Raw genomic sequence first — 19,492 nt, 5'->3', positions numbered from 1 at the left:
GGCTGGCGTCGGCCAGGCTACTGAAAATCAAAGCTGCAGGAGGTGGGCTTCCCGTTCCTGGATACACTAGTGACACGACCTGCCGCGCCAAGAGGCCCAAGCACAAGCCCTTGGTCTCCCGAGAGCTGGCCCGCACCCTCGGGCGGCCGACGTAGCATGTGCAAGCGCAGCTCCGGGTGCAAAGGGGCTGGGGTCGGAGCTGGAGTGCGCCCACTCGTTCAAGCAGGTCAGATCGTCCCTGTGTGGGGCCAATCCGGGGGTCGCTCCGGCTCCCTCGGGGGGGGGGGGTCCCTACAATACACCTCTTTCTTTTTGACGGGCTGCGGACAACACGAGCCAACAGCCGGCTCCTTGTGCCCAGTCCCAAGATGGCGACCTGCCCCACTGGGACTCCCGGAGCAGCCGCGGACCACCTCTCCTTCCCAGCCGCCCCTGCGCCGGCGGCGACGGCCCGGCGGGAGGCGGGGGCAGAGCCTGCGCCCGGGGGAGGGGCGGGGCGAGGCGTCCTCCCGCGCGCGCCGCCCTCCCGCGCGCACCGCCCGGCCCCGCCCCGCGTCCTCGCGTCCGGGCCCGGAGCCGTCGCCCGTCCGGGAGGCGCGCGCTGCCTGCCGGGATACTCCGCCCGCCCAGCCAGTCCTCCCGTCTTGCGCCGCGGTCGCGAGATCCGTGTTTCTTCCAAGATGGTGGCTCGGGGCTCGGGGTGACTCTAGGAGACGACAGGGCCTTCTTTTTTTTCTTCCCCTTCGCCACGACCACCCCCCGGACGCTTCCCCCTTCGCTCGCTCGCGCATCCCGCCGCCCGCGTTAGCCGGCCGCCGGCCCAGGCGCCCGTCCTCTGCCCCGACTGACGCCTCACCTCCGTCGACCCCGCGCTCACGGCGGCAGCGGGCGGCGGCGCCTCCCTCGGCTCCGCGTCGGAGTAGCTCGCGGCCTGCAGCCCTCCCCTCCCCACCCCCCGGCGTGGACACACCGCGGCGGCCAGCGACGGACGGCGGGTCTTCGGCGGTCCCGGCCTCGGTTTCCGGAGAAGGCAGCGCGGGTCCCGCATGAGCCCCGGCGGTGGCGGCAGCGAAAGGGAACGAGGCGGTGGCGGGCGGAGGCGGCGGGCGAGGGCGACGACGACCAGTGCGGCGGCCGCAGCAGCGAGGGCCGCAGCCCAGGCGCGGGGCCGACGACAGGTCAGTGTCGCTGCGGACGCGGCCCGGGCGGCGCTCCCTCCCCGTGCGGGGCCCGCGCCGGCCGGGAGCGGCACCCCTGCCCCCACCCCGGGGGCGCGTGGTCCGGAGGGGCCGGTGCCAGCACAAGGCCCCTGCTGGCCGCGGCTGCCGCAGCCGTAACTGTCAGTCGTGGCTGAGCGCCGGAGGCAGGGTTTTGTCGCCCGGGGCTGGGCGGGACGTGCAGGGCGTCGAGAACGGGGCCTTCATGGAGCGAGGGGCGCCGAGCCCGCTAGGGCTCCCGGTGGAGAAGGGCAGGCCATTTTCGTCAATGGTGAACCCCTTTTTTCTCGGCCTTGTGAAAATCCTATTTATTCATTTATTTTCTTGGGTGTGTGTTGGGGGGGGAGGTGGGGGTCTCTGGAGGGAAGACATATTTAGACGTGCGCCTGGTCGGCTGGGGTTTTTGGGTGGGTTTTGGTGGAGAGAGAAGGCAGATGGAGTGGTGGTGTCAAAGCTGGGGCTCTGCTCGCGGGCTGCTCATTTGTTGCTGGTCAGTAGGATTCTGAAGTTGACCGTGAGTTACTGGGTTCGCCAGAGAAGGCTGTGTCAAGCGCACACCTGCAAGCAGATGGCTTTTTATTTATTTACTTATTTCTATCCACACTCCCCCCCCCTTGAGAAAATGGAAAGGAGTCTTTGGTTGTGTTGGTGCGGAGGTTTTTACTGGTAAAGCAGGACTCGAATGTGCCAAGTGCTTTAGTCCAGAAAATTAAAAAAAAAATTTTTTTTTTTAATATTTTGATATGGACACTGATTGGTTAAGTGTAGGATCCTGTAAAAATAATTTAGCCTCTCGATCTTTTGTGGTTTTTTTATGGTCAAGTGAATATAGAAACAGCTTAAAATCTGCTTGAGGTTGTATTTATTAAGTGGCAAAGATGCTGTTCAGAACGCACTCCACTACGTGTGGTTTACAGTGCACGTTTATTCCCAGTCATAAAGGAATATGGGTACGAGTGATAATTTGGGGTTATTTCTCCATCTGCGATATTGACAGGTCCAGCAGAGCAAAGGGGCTTGGAGAAATACAGCTGTTAAGTCATGTATGTAAGACAGGTAGGGCCCATTGGATCCTTTAGAATACATTGTACAAGAGGGGTAAGAATCTTGTTTTTTCTTCACGCCTCTGACTCATAGTACTCTATCAAAGAGATTATTTGGTAACTCATATAAAATTTGTGATTTAGGAGAGATAAAAATCTTTCTCTTGGCATGTATAGAGAAATAATTTTGAAATTACATCCTGATTTTGAATCTCTACCACTTAGCCCTTTTTAATGAATACAGTATTACTGATGCTGTTGATAAGCCCAAAGGGTACCCAGAATGCCTGTAAAGAAATAAAAGGAAGCATGAATAACAGGAAAAAAAGACTCCAAAAATAGCTTTTAGAAGCCATTTATGTATGAGGATTTGTAATAAATACAAGATCATGATACAAAGAAATAACTTGTAATCTTTATTTACAAAATTAGAATATAAGCTCTGAAGTCTTTGTCAATATTTAACCCACGTTCGTTTGCCAAGTCATACGCACGCCATGCTGTGGACATTGCACCTGCCTGTCCCCGAGGAGCTTATGCAGAGAGGGAATACTCTGCTGCTTTCTCCTCACTGCTTTTGTAAGCTTTTATCTTTCTTAAATTTTACTGTTTTTATGGCTTGAAAAAATAAGTAAATAAAAATCGTTATCCTGTCAGAGGTGTGAAGAATACCTATTCTTGTACCACTTAATTCGGCCTATTTACAAGATTCAGTGGGTGTATCTTTGGCCATGTGTCCTTGGGCATGTAACATGTTATCTGTCCATCTTATTTCTTAATTCTTCAGTTATTTATGTTTCAGTTGGCCCTCCAGAAAATTTTTGGTCAGTGGTACATGATCCATAACTGAGTTGTGGCTGAATTTTTCAGACTAAGTGTTGGAAACGGTGTTTTCAAATGTCTGTTTTCTTAAAAGATTACTGATTATATTTGCTTATGTTGTATACTTTTTAAAATCTAAATCTGCAGGTCTATGTGTGGAAACATACTCAGTACATATGCAATTATTTAAAAAGTTTTTTTCTGATTGTTGTGAGTGAAGACAGAATTTTCAGTAGTGTTTTTCCAAGTAAAACACTTTGATAAGCCTTAGGTGCTGTTTTTAGGATGGTTCCAGACAGCAGAGTTTTGGCTAATTTTGACAGCCTTCCCCTCAGGTTAGGTTTAAACATAGTCAGAGACACCCTGCTTTTCTAATTCTGACATATCCTTGTTTGCTTAGTCTTGATGAGCCACAGGGCTACCTGGGAAAGGGCTGGTGAAGGCAGGTGGCACCTGTGTGGATTAAAGGATGCAGCATGCCTGAGACAGGAGCACTCATGCTCCTCGGAGTTCTTCCAGGCCGGTGTTTCTGCAGAGTGACAGAGCACCTGGATGCGGTGCACAGCAGCGTGCTCCCCTTCCTGGTCTGTTTCTAATAGCAGTGCCGACTGTGAGGGCAAGAACTGGTGTTTACCCGATGTCTTCATCTAATTGAATGACTATTACAATGTACCATAGGTTGGGTGACTTACAGAAAACAAAACTAAGAATTGTTTTAAACAACAGATGCTTATCCTTTACAGTTCTGAAGGCCAGGGTCTCAGATCAGGCTGCTGGCTGGAAGATGGGGGCCCAGGTCCTGTTTCAAAGTCACCTTCTATCACTGTTGTCTCTGGTGGAAGGATAGAGGGTTTCCGTGGGGTCACTTTCATGAGGTCACTAATACCGTTGAAGAGGGCAGAGCCTTTCTTGGACCCCCCACTTTCTAATACCTCACATTGTGGGGTTGAGTGTTCAACATAGGAATTTGGGGCGAGGGAGCTAAGACTGAAAGCCTACAGTATGTTTGCTTTGGTTATCAGTAAATCCGTAAATGATCAGCTAACAGTTAGCTACCTCTTGTGGCTACTATGGATAGGGCTAGATACAGGGGTCACAGAGATAAACTGGGAGCTGACTGTGTAGTCACTTCATCTAGGTAAAACCCCCCCTTTCTTTTTTGGGGGTAAACTTGGAAATGGAGCTGCATCATCTTCCCTTGATTGAATCCTGAGGTCCTCCTGCCCTCTACCCCTTCACCCCCACACCATCTCCCAGACCGCTCGACTTAACTGTTTCATTCTTTGTTCATGGAACTGCATGGGCATTAGCTCCTATTTTGATGCCAGCCCACTACCCAAATATCTAGCTCATACTGTGTTGTATGAAGGGACGTAGAAAGCTCATGGGAAATTGAGTTAAAAGATAGAATTATTTTAATGCAACATTTCTTGAAATTATACTAATGAAGGATGTTCATGAAACTGGATAGCTTGAAAGACTTGCATATATTTCAGACTTTTTTTAAAATTAATCTTAGTTTTTAGGGTACAAAGGGTCACGGGCTACAGGGTGAAAGTGGGTAATATCATTGTTTCCACACTAATATAATCATTTTGCCCTGTATCTGGGGTTAGGGGAGTAACAAAGGGAAAAGCCCTACCCTACCTCCCACCCATCCCTGATCCCCAACATGAGGCGCGCTCCAAGGGTCCTGCTCAAACAGTTTTGATAGTTCATCCGTTCTGGATTGCTGCCAATCTCACCGTCCCAACCGCAATGAAACCTATTCAGAGTCCATTGGCTGACAGTCTCTTGATGGTTGGGGTTCCAAGATCAGCAGTTCAGTTGGAGAAATATCCAAAGAAGCTTCATCTGAGTTGATCCCAGATCTGATTCTTGAGTGAGTTTGCTAGTACAGACTCCAACACTATTCGTCACACCAATCAGCTTATGCATATGCTGGTCATTGTGATTGCTGGGTCCGTTCGGCTTCCAGCCCTGTCTTCCTTGTGAACCAACGGGTGTTGTAGTCCAGCTCAATCCTACCCACTTCATACTCAGTCTTCATGCAAACCAGTTGGAGCTGCAGCCTAGTTGGGGCGACTCCCCAAAACTCCTACCAGTTCTGCCCCCTACCCTGGTTCCCATGCTTGCCAGTATGCACCGCAGGCTTGTCCAGTCTGTCCCACATCCCATTTAGCTCTTGCACACGTCAATGGACATTGAAGCCTGGTTCAACCCAACCAACCTATTATCCAGCCCATACACCCACTGGCAGGTGCCTTTCTGTCTAGCCACCCCTGCCCCTATCCTGGTTTTCGTGCTGTCCAGTGGGGGTGGTAACCCTGAGGGAGGTGCCCACTATTTCCCTACTAGGCCACACCCACTCCCAGAGTATGCAGTCTCCAGGTGGTTTTGGCATTTGACTTGTCAGAATTAGCTCCCAGTACCAGCCTCTGCCAGCTAATGCTTGTGGCTAAGCCCAAACACCCCTCAACCCACTCTAATTTTACCCCGCACCAGTCAGAACAGTCAGCTCACCGTGAGGGCCACAGGTGCTATAGCCCTGCCTAGTCTGAACTGCCCCCATCTGTATTCACACTTTCCAATGGAAGTAGTTGTCCAGCAGGGGTGCCCACATTCCCCTGTTGGCTTTGCCTCCGCCCCGATTGTCACATGTGCTGTTTGCGAGCTGCAGCCACATCTGGTATGGCTCATCTCACCTTGGCATTACTTGTTGTGTACTGGTATGTGTTGCAACCGAACCTGGCTCGACCCACACTCTGTTCTGGTGCTCGGATTCACCAGAAGGTAATGTGAACAGATTCAGGCTGGTCTGCCCCCAACCCATGCCATGTGTATGCCAGTGGGATAATTTTCATTGCCTGTTCTGGGTTGTTCCCTATTGTGCTTCTTGCGCTTACCTGCATGGGACTGTGTCCTGCCAGAGAAGTTGCCCAGGCTCCTCCACCAGAACCTCTCCCAATGCCAGTTTTCGCACATACCAGTGGGTCCATGAGCCAGTACTACTCAGTTCGCCTCCTATCCTAGGAGGAACAGTGGCTTTTCCTGACTGGCCTTCGACCCAAGCTGGTTCTTGTTGTTGGATATTTCAACTCAGCCATGGCTCTTCCATACCCCCACACAGCTCACACATAGTTCAGTAAGGGCTGAGACCTAGCCTAGTCCGTCACACCACTCTCCCCGGTCCTCCAGAGCACCAGATGGTGTTGGAATCTCGCCTGGCTTGGTGCTTCCCGTCCCAGTCCACACTTGTGCCAAGTGAGATTACAATCGTATCCTGATCAGAATGCAGCCTCAGTTCCAGCCCATGCGCTCCTTGGTGGGAAACTCAACCCAGCTAGGGTGTCCCGTTATTTCCCCACCCGGGCCTCTTCCCTGCCATAGAGCAGGTGTAGGCCGGTGGTTGTTCTGTCTCCGCTTGGCAGAGCCCCTCACTTGTCCTGGCCCCTTGGATGCTGTGGCTTAGTGCCTCTGCCTCATGCAGATCAGTATATGCAAGGACCTACATGGCATGAGCTGTGCTCCAACCTGATTTCTGTTGTTTCTTGTGATTTAAGGTTTGTTCAGCCCTGCCCATTCTGCCCCCTTCCAGTGGCAGCCCGGCCCACCCCACATCCTGTTTAAAGATGCACGTTTGGGTGCTGCTGCCTTGACCTACCCTGACTGTTGTGGATTCCTTTACCCATGAGTGATGGCAGGTGGCGTGGTCACATCTAGCTTAAACCATTGCAACCCCAGCTTGCAAGCTAACCCGGGGGACTTGTATTCCAAAGGGTTGGGCCCACACAACCCCACAGAGTCTACCCCCAGCCCAAGTTCTCTTGCGTGCTGGATAGTGTCTTGATCCTGCCAAATGTGACCACTCCACAACTCCAACACTCAGTCGGGCAATGGTACCCAACACTTCCAAAGAGGCCCCCATCCATAGCTTCGGTGTGGGCTAGTGTGTGGCGATCAGTGATGTTCTATACTAATATCCCATCTCTGTATTCATAATTGAGCTGTTGCATCTGTCTTACTGAAATTATCTTCTGGATACTTCCCTAAAACCACTAGGTCTTGGTCCCCTCGCATGCTTAAATCTTTCATGACCCTGTCATGAGAATACCCGAAAATGCACTTTGCACCTTCACTCAACCTAGTCTTAGTCATGAGTGACCCCAGGCAGCAACTACATATCTTGAAAACCCCAGAGTTAGCCCTGCCGGACGGCCAGCAGGCAATGCCTGGCACCATTTGGTGCACTGGCCGCCCTGGGGGAGGCAGTGTCTTTGGCATGAGTCCCCCGCATTGGGTCCGACCCGGCAGGGGCACCCCCCACAGTCGCCACACTGCAGGGAGCGTCAGTTGCCCCCTAAACTTCTTTTTAAAAGGATCTTGTATATTTGAAATTAGAAGCATTAGAATGCAGTTAGAAGCATTCATCTGCTGGTTCACTTGCCAAAAGTGTACAGTGCGGTAGCTGGACCAGACCAGAACCAGGAGCTTCATCCATGTCTCCCATGTAGGCAGAAAGATCCAAGAACTTGGTTCATCTTTCACTGGTTTTCTTGATGCATTAACAGGGAGTTGGATCACAAGTGGAGGAACTGGGACTCAAATTGGCTCCCTAAGCGTCATTGGCACTGTAGGCAGAGGCTTAAGCTGTAATGCCACAGTGTAGCCTCATAAAAGCTTTTAGGGGCTGTTAAGGCTCAGTAGGTTCAGGGAACAAGAACAGCCAATAATAGAGGAAGAAACACTAACTTTTTGGTAATTTTGAAATGAAAATAGATCTTGATAGTAGTGCATTGTGTAGTATTGTTAATCCAGAATCGAATATCTTATAATTTGTGTTATTTGACTTGTTGTGTTGATTTGGGATTGACTGGAAGGAAAAAGAAATTTTAGAAAATAGAGAACCATTCTGGTTAAGATTTTCTGAAATTCTGTTATAGGATATCTGAACAGGAATTTCATAAAGGCATCACAAGTGGTTCTTAGAAGAGAATCCTTTAAGACATTATTAAAGCTAGTACCTGTGCCACAAGTATTTGGGAATTTCAAAATGTTTATGAAAATGGCTAAAATATAAAAGTTCTTTTATTATTTGTTCACATACGTTCCATCAAGTTCAGTGTATTTTGTAAGTAATAATACCAGCCATTTAGTACATCCCCCAGAGGACCCTGGGAGTTTAACCATGTCAGTGTAGGCTCTTTAAATTATTAACTAAAGAAAAATGGGTGCATATTAAAACTTTCTTTCTTTTTTTTTTTTTTTTTTTAGAATTAAGAAACACACAGTCAAAGAGCCAGATCAGGCTTGGAAGGTGAATAGCTAATGATTTTCCATCAGAACTGGCACCTTGGGGCCAGTGGTGGGGCATAGCTGGTAAAGTCATTGCTGGCATCGTGTATGTGGACTGGTTCATGTTCATGCTGCTCCGCTTCTGGTTCAACTCCTTGCTGACCTGGAAGAAGCAGTGGAGGATGGCCCCTACCAGGGGAGATCCACTCACATGAGGATCCTGGTTTTTGCTCGACTGGTGCTTGAGCATTGAAGCCATGTGGGGAGTGATCCAGCAGATGAAAGAGCTCTTTCCTTACCTCCTCTCTTTGTAACTTTTTCAAATAAATAAATACATCTTTTTTTTTTTTTAAAGATTAAATTTTTTATTTTTAATTTACAAAAAGTCCGAATAATATAAACAGAGGAGAAGAGGCAGAGAAAGGAAATTTCCTTCCCGTCCCGATATTTCATTCCGATATATACAGAGGAGGAGAGGCAGAGAGGAAGTTCTTCCGTCCGATGATTCATTCCCCAAGTGACCGCAATGGCCAGTACTGCGCCGATCCAAAGCCGGGAACCAGGATCCTCTTACAGGTCTCCCACACAGCTGCAGGGTCCCAAGGCCTTGGGCCGTCCTCGAGTGCTTTCCCAGGCCACAAGCAGGGAGCTGGAAGGGAAGTGGAGCTGCCGGGATTAGAACCGGTGCCTATATGGGATCCCAGCGTGTTCAAGGCGAGGACTTTAGTCGCTAGGCCAAATAAATACGTTTTAAAACAGAACAAAAATAAACCATGGCGCCTGACAATTGCTTGCTGAGTTAAATGAGCAGGAGGCTTGTGGTAGAGGACTGACTGTGGGAACTTTGCTGAATGTTTCTCTGCCTTCTTTGGAAAAAATGCTGTAGCATCTTGATTCCCACTGAAAGCTCTGTTACTGTTGCAGTCATTTTTTAATACTCATTGAGAAAGTTTGTTCACTTTTTCTTTTTTTTTTTTTTTTGATAAAATGTATTTTGACATTCTTTACATAGTTAATTAGGGTAAGAAGGTTCAAGGGCTACAGGAAAGTGGATAATACTAGTATGTTTTCCATATTGTTACCTTCATGTTTAAAAGGGGGTATTAAGGGAGAAGGCCCACCCAATTTCCCACCCTCCCCAGGTCCCGAATGTAGGGCATGCTCTGAGGTTCTTGCTCAAATGGTTTTGATATTGCCACAGTTATGAATCACTGTCAATCTTGCCACTCCAAGCACTATGAGGTCTTTGAAAAATCCACTGATTGACTTAGTCCATCATAGCTGAGCTGGTTGGTTGACCTGTTCTGTCCTCTCTCATTTCTTCGTTAGGATTCTTGTTCACTTTTTCCATTAGGATTGTGGAGCCAGACTGGTTGATGTTGGGTATTGCTTTTTTCCTGCTAATTACGGAGTGAAAAGGTTTACTTCTTATTCATAAATTGGTGTGGATGGTGCTGTGGGTTTTGTCTTCAGCATCGGATCAGATTTTCCTAACACTGCTTATCCAGGGGACACTGCTGCTTTCTGTGGGTTTGTTCTTTCATCTGAGCTTCCGCGTGAATATCATAGCTGTTTCAAAATTTGACAGAACTCATGTTACTATGGTAGGCGGTGTTATCAAATTAATGTTTTAGACTTTTTAGTGCCTCAAACTAAACCTGTTGAGACATTTTATAACAAGTTAGTATAAGTTTGTTTATGTGCAAAAACCATTTAGAAATCCATGCTAGTTCTCTTAAAATACACAGTTTTGATGAATTTTTTTTTGTAGTCCACTTACAAAAGCACAGGGATGGTGTGTGAGTCCTAAGCCTGAACAAATATGCATGGAGTTCAGTTTGTTGGGTACTGGTGTAAACCTGCCTTTTGTCTTATTTTGAATGCTTATTTCCATCTACTTGAAAGAGCAGCTGGGCCCAGCGTGATAGTCTAGTGGTTAAGGTCCTTGCTGGGATCCTATATGGTCACTGGTTCTAATCCCAGAGGCCCCGCTTCCCTTCCAGCTCCCTGCTTGTGGCCTGGGAAGACAGTCGAGGAAGGCCCCGAAGCCTTGGGACCCTGCAGCCGCATGGGAGACCTGGAAGAGCTCCTGCCTCCTGGTTTGGATCAACACAGCTCCAGCCGTTGCGCTCACTTGGGAAGTGAACCATCAGACGGAAGATCTTCCTCTCTGTCTCCTCTCTGTATACCCGCCTTTCTAATAAAAAAAAAAATTAATTAATTAAAAAAAAAAAGTAGCTGCTGGTTTGCATCCTTAGCAACCAGGGCTGAACCAGGCCTATTCACCAGTCACAACAACCAGGACTAGGTTAGGTTTGAACCCTAAGCTATCTGGGTCCTTCTTATTGGTGGAAGGCACCAATTGTGGGACTCCTTGTGGTAGAGGACTGACTGTGGAAGAAATGCAGCAGGGAGCTGTATTACACTGGGACCGGAATGGACAGTCTGGTACGGGATGGGGGCATTGCACTGCAGAGTTCCACCTCTCCCTTGTACAATTTTTCAAATTTATTTGGGAGGCAGAGAGTGAGCAAGCACACTTGCTGGTGTAAGCAGACTCCCATTGCCTGGGTTACTTTCCAAATGCCTGAAAGGATTGCACTGGATTGAACCTGAGAACTCAGCTACAGATCCAGTTGCCTCACTGCTGTCTCCCAGGATCTGCATTAGCAGGAAATGAGGCGGTAGTCAGAGCCAGTTGTTCACACTTTTTGGTTATTCTGTGTAACTTTGTTATAAACATCATACCAGCTTTTGTATGGACTGCATGTAATTATCTGGTGATAGACACCTTCTAGTATAAATGCTAATCAGAGGATAACCCTAGGTAACATTTTGAGGTTTTGGTGCCCAGCGCCATAGTCTAGAAGTGAAAAGTCCTTGCCTTGTACACAGCAGGATCCGCTTCATATCCCAGAGGTCCTGCTTCCCATCCAACTCTCTGCTTGTGGCCTGGGAAAGCAGTTAGGGAAAGACAAAAGCCTTGGGACCTTGCATCCGCATGGGAGACCCAGTAAAGGCTCCTGGCTTCTGGCTTCAGATCAGCGCTGCTTTGGCTGTTGCGGCCACTTGGGGAGTGAATCAGCAGATGGAAGATCTTTCTGTCTCTCCTATCTGTATATATGACTTTCCAATAAAATAAATAAATAAGTAAAAATTGAAAAAAGAAACATTTTGAGAAATTGCCAAATATGCTTCGTAAGTGCCTGCATGTTTTATAATTGCCAAAAGCAGTGAGTGAGGATTTTGATTTGTCTGCTAGCTTTGTCAGCACTTAGCTGTCATTTTTGTGTTAAGCATCCTTATAGTTGTGAAGGTGCATCTGTGTTTTTTTAATGTGCAACACCTTGGTTACTTGTGATGAACCTTATTTTTGTTCTAATCCTCTGTAATCTTTGGAGAGATAATGTGTTTAAATCTGTCACTATCTTTTTTAGAATATTGCCTTTTGTTTTTCTTTTTAAAAGTATATACTCCTTTATTTACTTGAGAGAGATGGGGAGAGAGAGATTGAGATCTCTTCTGTGTGCAGATTGACTCTCCAGTTGTCTGAAATGGCTGGGCTGGGGAGGATTAAAGCCAGCAGCCAGGCGCTGACTCTAGACTTGAGCCATGCATCACCTGCTGCCTCCTGAGGTGGGTCTTACAGGAAGCTGGGATGGGGAGTGCAGTGGTGCTCTTGGGAGAGGCAGGCAACGCAAGTGATGTCTTAACTGGTTTTATTGTTATAGAAGTTCTTTCCCCTTCCTCTCCTCCCCTCCCATGCCTTTCCTTGCCTTGATGTACTTGTTTGAAAGAGATCTTCTGTCTACTGTCTTCCTCCTCAGATAGCAGCAACAGCAGGAACTGGACTGATGTAAAGCCAGGAGGGCCCTTCCTGGACTCCCATGCTGATGCAGGGGTCTGAGGACTTGGGCAATTCCCCACTGTTTCCATAAATCATAATGGAGCTGGATTGAAAGTGGAGCTACTGGGGTATGAACAGGTGCCCATGTGGAATGCCAGGCTGCAGGCAGAGGCTTAGCTTACTATGTCATGGAGTCACCCTGAGAGTTCTTCATATATCTTTTATTAAAAAAAAAAATTTTTTTTAGAATTTAGTTAATTTTTATTGGAAAGTCAGATATACAGATATAATTTTTATTAGAAAGTCAGAGACATGGAGAAAGCTCTTCCATCTATTGATTCACTCCCCAAGCAGCTGCAACGGCCAGAGCCTAGCCGGACCAAAGGCAGGAGCCACAAGCCTCTTCTGGGTCTTCCATGCATGAATCCCAAGGCTTTGATCCATCCCTCACTGCTTTCCCAGGCCACAAGCAGGGAACTGGATGGGAAGCAGGACTGCTGGGATATGAAACAGCATCCTTGTGGGATGCTGGTGCTTGCAAGGCAAGGACTTTAGCTTCTAGGCTATGGTGCCAAGCTCTTGTATTTTTTAAAGAAATGACTTGTCAGATATGTTTGCCAAACATTTCTCCCATTCCATGATTTGTGTGTGTGTGTGCTTATGATAATTTCTCCTGAAGCACAGTTATTCTGGCGAGGTCTACTTTTCATGTCATTTTCTAATAAGTCATTGTCTAATACAGGCTCATAAAGATGTATACTTGTGTTCTTGTCCAGGAGCTTTCTTTAGATTTAGGTCTGTTGCCTGTTTAATTTTTGTGTGGGTGGGTGGTAGGTATCCAGTATCAATCCTTTATATGTGGCTATTTGATTATCCTAGTGCCATTTATTTAAGGGTGGTTTTTCTTCATTGTATGATCTCGGCATCCTTGTTGAAAATTACTTAAGCTCCTTGATTCGTATATCTGTTTTTAATGCCAATAATACACAAAGCTTTTAAATACATTTTGAGAGCAGGAATTATGCATGTTCAGCCTGACTTCTATTTTCAAGATTGCTTTTGGCTATCTGAGTTTCCAGATGTGTCTTAGAGTTAGCAGGATTCAAAAGCAAACCAAGATTTTCATGAGATTTGAATGTGGGCCGAGGATCTGTTTGGGGAGGATTACTGCCTTAGTATTTTGTTTTGATGTTGAGTGTGAGATGTCTTTTCATTTGTTTAGATCTCCTTTCCTTTTTTTTTTTAAATATGTTTGTGGGTTTCAGTCTACAGATCTTATTTCTGTTGTTAAATTTATACCTAAGAATTGTATTCTTTTTGATGTTTTGGTGAAATGATTTTTTTAAAAATGTATTTTCGGATTATTGATTGCTTTCATAGATTTTTTTGCACAGCTAACTTGTATTTTGAATAATTTATTTCTATTAACAATAGAAATCTAAGTATCCAAATTATTATCTTCATGGCACTTGCATGCTGAAAGTGGAAAGAGGGACCAAAAAAAAAAAAGATAGATAAATAAGACTGGTAAGGAAAGATGTTGAGAAATGTGGTGCAGAAGTGGGAAGGATGAGCGAAGCTTTTTTAGGATGACCAGAGAAAACTTTGCTGGTGTGGTAATTTGAGCAAAGAAATGAGAACTAACCCAGAGGATGGATGGGGAGGAGCGTTCTAAGTGAAGGATATAGTGAATTTGGAAATCTTACAATGGGAAAGTACTGTATATGATGAATGAAGAAATGGCCAGGGTAATTGTAGAGAGTGTTTTATTTCTTTAGAAAAGATGGGAAACATTCAGCTCCCTGCTTGTGGCCTGGGAAAGCAGTCGAGGACAGCTCAAAGCCTTGGGACCCTGCATCCGTGTGGCAGACCTGGAAGAAGTTCCTGGATCCTGGCTTCGGATTTGTATAGCATCTGCCGTTGTGGTCACTTGGGGAGTGAATCATCAGATGGAAGATCTTCCTCTCTGTCTCTCCTCCTCTCTGTATATGTGACTTTGTAATAAAAATAAAATAAATCTTTTCAAAAGGTGGGAAATAAAGACCCGAAGGCAGAGATCATTTGGTCTTAATGAGGAGTTTGATTTTTACCTTTGTGCAGCCTAAGAGGTCATTGGAGGTTTTGTTGTTGTTTTTGTCTTTTCAGTCTTTTCTCCTTCCTTCCTTCCTTCCTTCCTTCCTTCCTTCCTTCCTTTCTTTCTTTCTTTCTTTCTTTCTTTCTTTCTTTCTTTCTTTCTTTCTTTCTTTCTTTCTTTCTTTCTTTCTTTCTTTCTTTCCTTCTTTCTTTCTTTCTTTCTTTCTTTCTTTCTTTCTTTCTTTCTTTCTTTCTTTCTTTCCTTCTTTCTTTCTTTCTTCCTTTCTTTCTTTCTTTCCTTTTTCTTTTTCTTTTTTTCTTTTCTTTTCTTTTCTTTTCTTTTCTTTTTTCTTTTCTTTCCTTCCTTCCTTCCTTCCTTTCTTCCTCTTTCTTTCTTTCTTTCTTTCTTTCTTTCTTTCTTCCTTTCTTCCTTTCTTTCTTTCTCTCTCTCTCTCTCTCTTTCTCTTTCTCTCTCTCTCTCTTTTCATTCAGAAGGCAAAGGCAGAGTTACAGAGAAAGAAGACCATAAGATCTTCAGTCTACTGGTTTACTCCCCAGTTGTCCACTGCAGCCAGGGCTTACAAGGCTGAAACCAGGAACCCAAGCTTGTGGGCATCTTCTGCTGTGTTCTCAGGTGACAGTACCCATGTGCAATGCCTGTCTCCTAATGGTGGCTTAACCTGATGAGTTATGACACTTATAATTTTAGTTATCGCTTTAAGTGTTTCATTACATGCAAACATAATTACAGATATTTTTTCAGAATAAATTTGGAGGGAAAAAGGAAGGGATGAAGAAAAGGGAAATAGTGATCTAAAATGTTAGAAATTAGGCTGTAATGAACATTTATCCTGGAGTGATTCTAAGCTGGAAGGCTGCTTCTGTGTTCTGTGAATCCTTTTTTTTCTTCCCTCTTCAAGGACTGATCTATTTATTTGAAAGGCAGAGTTACTAAAAGAGGAGAGAGAGAGATCTTCCTTCTGCTGATTGGCTCCTCAAATGGCTAGCGGCTGGCGCTGGGCCAGGCCTAAGGCAGGAACTTCATTGAGGTCACTTCCTCAGGCCGCTTCTGCTGCTTTCCCCAAACAGCACCCATATGGATGCCAGCTTTGCAGGCAATGGCTTAACTTGCTAAAAATCTCTTAAAAATATCTGAATGTTTACATTTGACCTTATAAAATTACCCATTTTTGTCTTTATTTTTTTAAGGATTTATTTATTTATTTTGAAATCAGAGTTTGAGGGAGAGACAGAGATTTTACTGTCTGTTGGTTCACTCAATACATGGCCGCAGTGCTCTGTGCTGAGCCAAGGTGGAGCCAGGACTTCAAGCTATTCACTGCATGCGTGGAGGGGCTAAACGCCTAGGCCATCTTCTGCTTTGTCCAGGCAATTAGCAGAGCTGGACCGGAAGTGGAGTAGCTGGGATGGGAAGCGGTATTCTCATGGCATCACGGGCAGCAGCTTTACCTATTATGCTGCATACTGTGCCCTAGTCCCATGTGTTTATTGATAATTTAAAAGTGTTCTTTATCTATTTTTTTTTTTTAGATTTATTTATTTTTATTGGAAAGTCAGATATATACAAATAGGAAGAGAGAGAGAGAGAGAGAGAGAGAGAGAGAGAGAGAGAGAGAGATCTTCTATCTGATGGTTCACTTCCCAAGTGGCTGCAGTGGCCGAACCTGAGCCGATCTGAAGCCAAAAGCCAGGAGCTTCTTCCGGGTCTCCCAGGCTGGTGCAGGGTTCCAAAGCTTTAAGCCATACTTGACTGCTTTCCCAGGCTACAAGCAGGGAGCTCAATGAGAAGCAGGACCGGCGGGATATGAACTGGTGCCCATGTAGGATCCTGGTGTGTGTAAGGTGAGGACTTTAGCTTCCAGGCTACCATTCTGGACTCCTGTCATTTAATTCTTTCTGTGGTTTGCAGATGTGAATATTGTTTCAACATCTGTGATCTTTTAACTGTACAATATCTAGTTATGAAATTTAAAATTTTTATATAGGTAAATCACACATGATAGGTAAATAACTTATAGCTTCTGGATTTTTTTATGCTTTCAAAGATGATGCAAGAGTTCATTATCTGTATTTAGTCTTTTTATGATTTTGTGTTATGACTTAAATTTATAAATGTAGATCTGAATTCTGTACATATTTGGAGCTAGTATGGTTTAAATCCTGATTGCATTTGGGGTAGATATGGTTTAAGATTAACTACTCTTTGCTGTCTTCTGCTTGTGTAGGTAATTGTTGAGACTACTTAAGGGATATTTTCTTCAATCACTTAAAATGCCCTAAAGAGTTGTAAATTTTGAAGAAAAATAGTTTACTGAAATATAATTTGCATCCTATAAAATACTTTCAAACAATTTCAAACTATACTTTTTGAAGTATTTTGTACTGCATACACACATAAATATTTGAACTAACTCTGAAAAGTTTTTGCCATGGACGAGTGCGGCATAGTTGGTAAAGCCACTGACTGTGATGCTGGCATCCCTCATGAGCACCAGTTCAAGACCCTTTTGCTCTGTCTCCAGTCCATTTCCCAGCTAATGCATCTGTGAAGGCTGCAGTACCTGTCTCAAGGCCCCTGCACCTATATGGTAGATCCAGAAGAAGATCCTAGCTCCTTTGGCCTGGCCTGGCTCAGGCCATTGCGGCCGCTTTGGGAGGAAACCAACAGGTAGAAGATCTCCGAATCTAATTCTGCCTTTCAAATAAATCAGTAGATCTCTTAATTTCTTTCATGTGTCTTTGTAGTCATTCTTCCCAATCTGCTTCCTTGATTTGTTCTGGAATTGTATATACATGGCATTGCGTAGTATGCCTTTGGCATAGTATACTATATGTTTCATTTAGTTTTTAAGATTCATCCATTTTGTATTGATCACTGATTTATTTTGAAAGTGATATAGCTATACAGGTTTAATTTTTTTTGTGTGTTTAGATTATGTTCATATTTAGGCTGTTTAAAAGTATGCATGCTTGTGTGTGAACATAATGTTTTCATTTTTCTAGGGTGACCATCTTAATTTGGAATTACTGGGTCACTTGGTAAGTTTATGTTTAAATGTACAAGGAACTTTAGACTATTTTGCAAATGGTTATATCATTTTATATTTCCACAAGTCTTTGTGAATTCTATTTCTTCCAACTCCTTGTTAGTGTTTGATACTCGTCAGGATTTGATTGCAAACATTCTGATGGTGATAACTGCATCGCTTTTTAAAGGATGTTGCATATGTACAAATTTACCATTTCAAGCATTTTCAAATACAGTGTTTGGTGACAAAGTACATTCATGTTATGGTACAGCTGTTCCACAACTGAAACGCTGTATTCACTAAACAGTAACCACCCATTGCTTTCTCTTTCTGGTCCCTGATAATTAAATTTTATTTTCCATCCCCATGAATTTGACTACTAGACACTTAATACAGCAGGAATCATGACCTTTTGTATTTGGCTTATGTCGGTTTGTAGAGCTAACTAAAGTTCGTCAATGTTTTAGCATGGTTCCTTCAGAATGGATAATACATCACAATAGCATATGTTTTGTCCATCCATTGGAGGACATTTGAGTTTACACATTTTGGCTGTATGACTAACGCTACTGTGAACACTGGTGTAGAGCTTCTTTTGATTATATGTTTAGGTGTAGAATTGTTGGGTCGAATGGTAATTCTCTGTTTAATTTTTTGAGGAACTGCCTGCCATAATTTTATACAATGGCTGCACCATTTTGCATCACTACCAACAGTACATAAGGCTTCCAGTTTCTCCAAGTCAACAATAAAACTTATTTTCTGGAATTAAAAATTAATTCTCATCCCAGTGAGTATGAAGTATCTTTATAGTTCTGATTTACATTTTCTTGATGATTAATGTTATCAAGAATTTTGCTGTTTTTTTGAGTGCTCAAATATTTTACATATTATTTTGCTTTTCAGAGTGTAAGTTCCTTGCTATTTATTTGCATTTCTTTACTGGTTGCTTATCTTTTTATTTTTGATGATGTTTACATAGCTGAGAAGGATGTATGCCCTTGTAAATCACTGATTAGGATATAGATGATTGAAATATAGGGAAGATGGATGAGACAATTGGTTTCACTTTTTTGCCCCCTTTAATCCTGTATATGGGTGGAGGGGAGAGGGCTGCTCCTAGCAGCCTAACCACATCAGTGCCTGGAGATGGGGGATGACCACTTGCTGTTATCAAAGGATCCCTGATGTGGAGCATGTTCTGAGGTACTGCATAAGTGGTTTAGGATAGTTCTCAGATGCTGCTGAGTTTTTTGCTTCAAGGTTGACAAAATCCTTCCTAGGTCAATTGGCTGACATAATCCACCTTAGAGTCTCCATTCTTCCAGATACTGACTGACAAAGCTTTGCTAGGAAGGTTGTCCAAATTGTTTTGCCCTCCATCCTTTGCTGTGGTATTTAGATGTCCTCTGCAGGTCTCAATGGGCTATCCTGTCCCTCATGTGCATCCGGGTGTGCTGTCCACAGCACAGGCTTCAGAAACTGAGGAGACCTAGTTCTGATACGTGAAGGTGACACCACAGATCCTGTTTTTTCCCCTGTGGTTAGAGCTTTGAATCTCCTGATCTAATGTGTGCCTTAATATGTGCCTTCCAGAGCTAGGTCTGGTTCAGTTTGTTACTGATATCGGCGTGCATGCACACAAGTGCTGTAGTTGCTGGGTTGGTTCTGTCCCCAGCCCCATCTCATACACAAACTAGCAGGTGCTGCAACCCAGCCTAACCCTGCGTACCACACATGTGGCCCTGATATGGATCAGTGGGACCTGCAGCCCAGTTGGAGCAATCTCTAATAACACCCATCAGGCTTGCCGCCAGCCCTGGTTCCTGCGCATGCTGCTATGTGCAGCAGACTGGTCTTGTCCATCCCAAATCGCAATTGGCTTTGGTACACACCAGTAGGTGTTGCAGCCTAGCTGAACCCAACCAACCTCACTATCCAGTTCACACTTACTGCCGGTGGGTGCTGTTGCCTGTCCAGCCAGGCCTGTGCCCTAGTTCTCAAGCTCACAGGTGGGAGCTGCAGCCCATCAGAGGGGGTAGCCACAGTGTCTCTGTAAGGCCCATTCCCAGCCCTGGATCTTGGAATTTGCAGATGGTACTACAGTCTAGTCTGACAGGCAAAACTTGCCCTGTTTGTGTTACC

The 19,492-nt window shown here is 45.1% G+C and overlaps 1 protein-coding gene across 14 annotated transcripts in view; it reads left to right on the top strand.

Moving 5' to 3' along the window:
- Window positions 1-649: 649 nt before the first annotated feature.
- UBE3A (ubiquitin protein ligase E3A) overlaps window positions 650-19,492 on the top strand; it is a 90,780-nt gene continuing 71,937 nt past the window's right edge. For 5 of the 14 annotated variants that reach the window (XM_040968804.1, XM_040968799.1, XM_040968788.1 and 2 more), the window contains exons 1-3: window positions 16,233-16,986; window positions 17,322-17,357; window positions 18,007-18,137. The gene's annotated coding sequence lies outside the window, so the exon portion shown is untranslated. Of the gene's footprint in view, window positions 1,179-8,367; window positions 8,400-10,651; window positions 10,826-16,232; window positions 16,987-17,321; window positions 17,358-18,006; window positions 18,138-19,492 lie in introns of those variants that run through there. The other 9 variants (XM_040968803.1, XM_040968795.1, XM_040968800.1 and 6 more) reach the window with 6 other exon arrangements.

The sequence above is a fragment of the Ochotona curzoniae genome, unplaced genomic scaffold, assembly GCF_017591425.1.
Source record: "Ochotona curzoniae isolate NIBS_2020 unplaced genomic scaffold, NIBS_Ocur_1.0 scaffold_4701, whole genome shotgun sequence".
In the NCBI taxonomy this organism is placed as follows: domain Eukaryota; kingdom Metazoa; phylum Chordata; class Mammalia; order Lagomorpha; family Ochotonidae; genus Ochotona; species Ochotona curzoniae.
The sequence above is the reverse complement of the archived record's forward strand: the minus strand, read 5'-3'. Positions and strand labels throughout refer to the sequence as shown.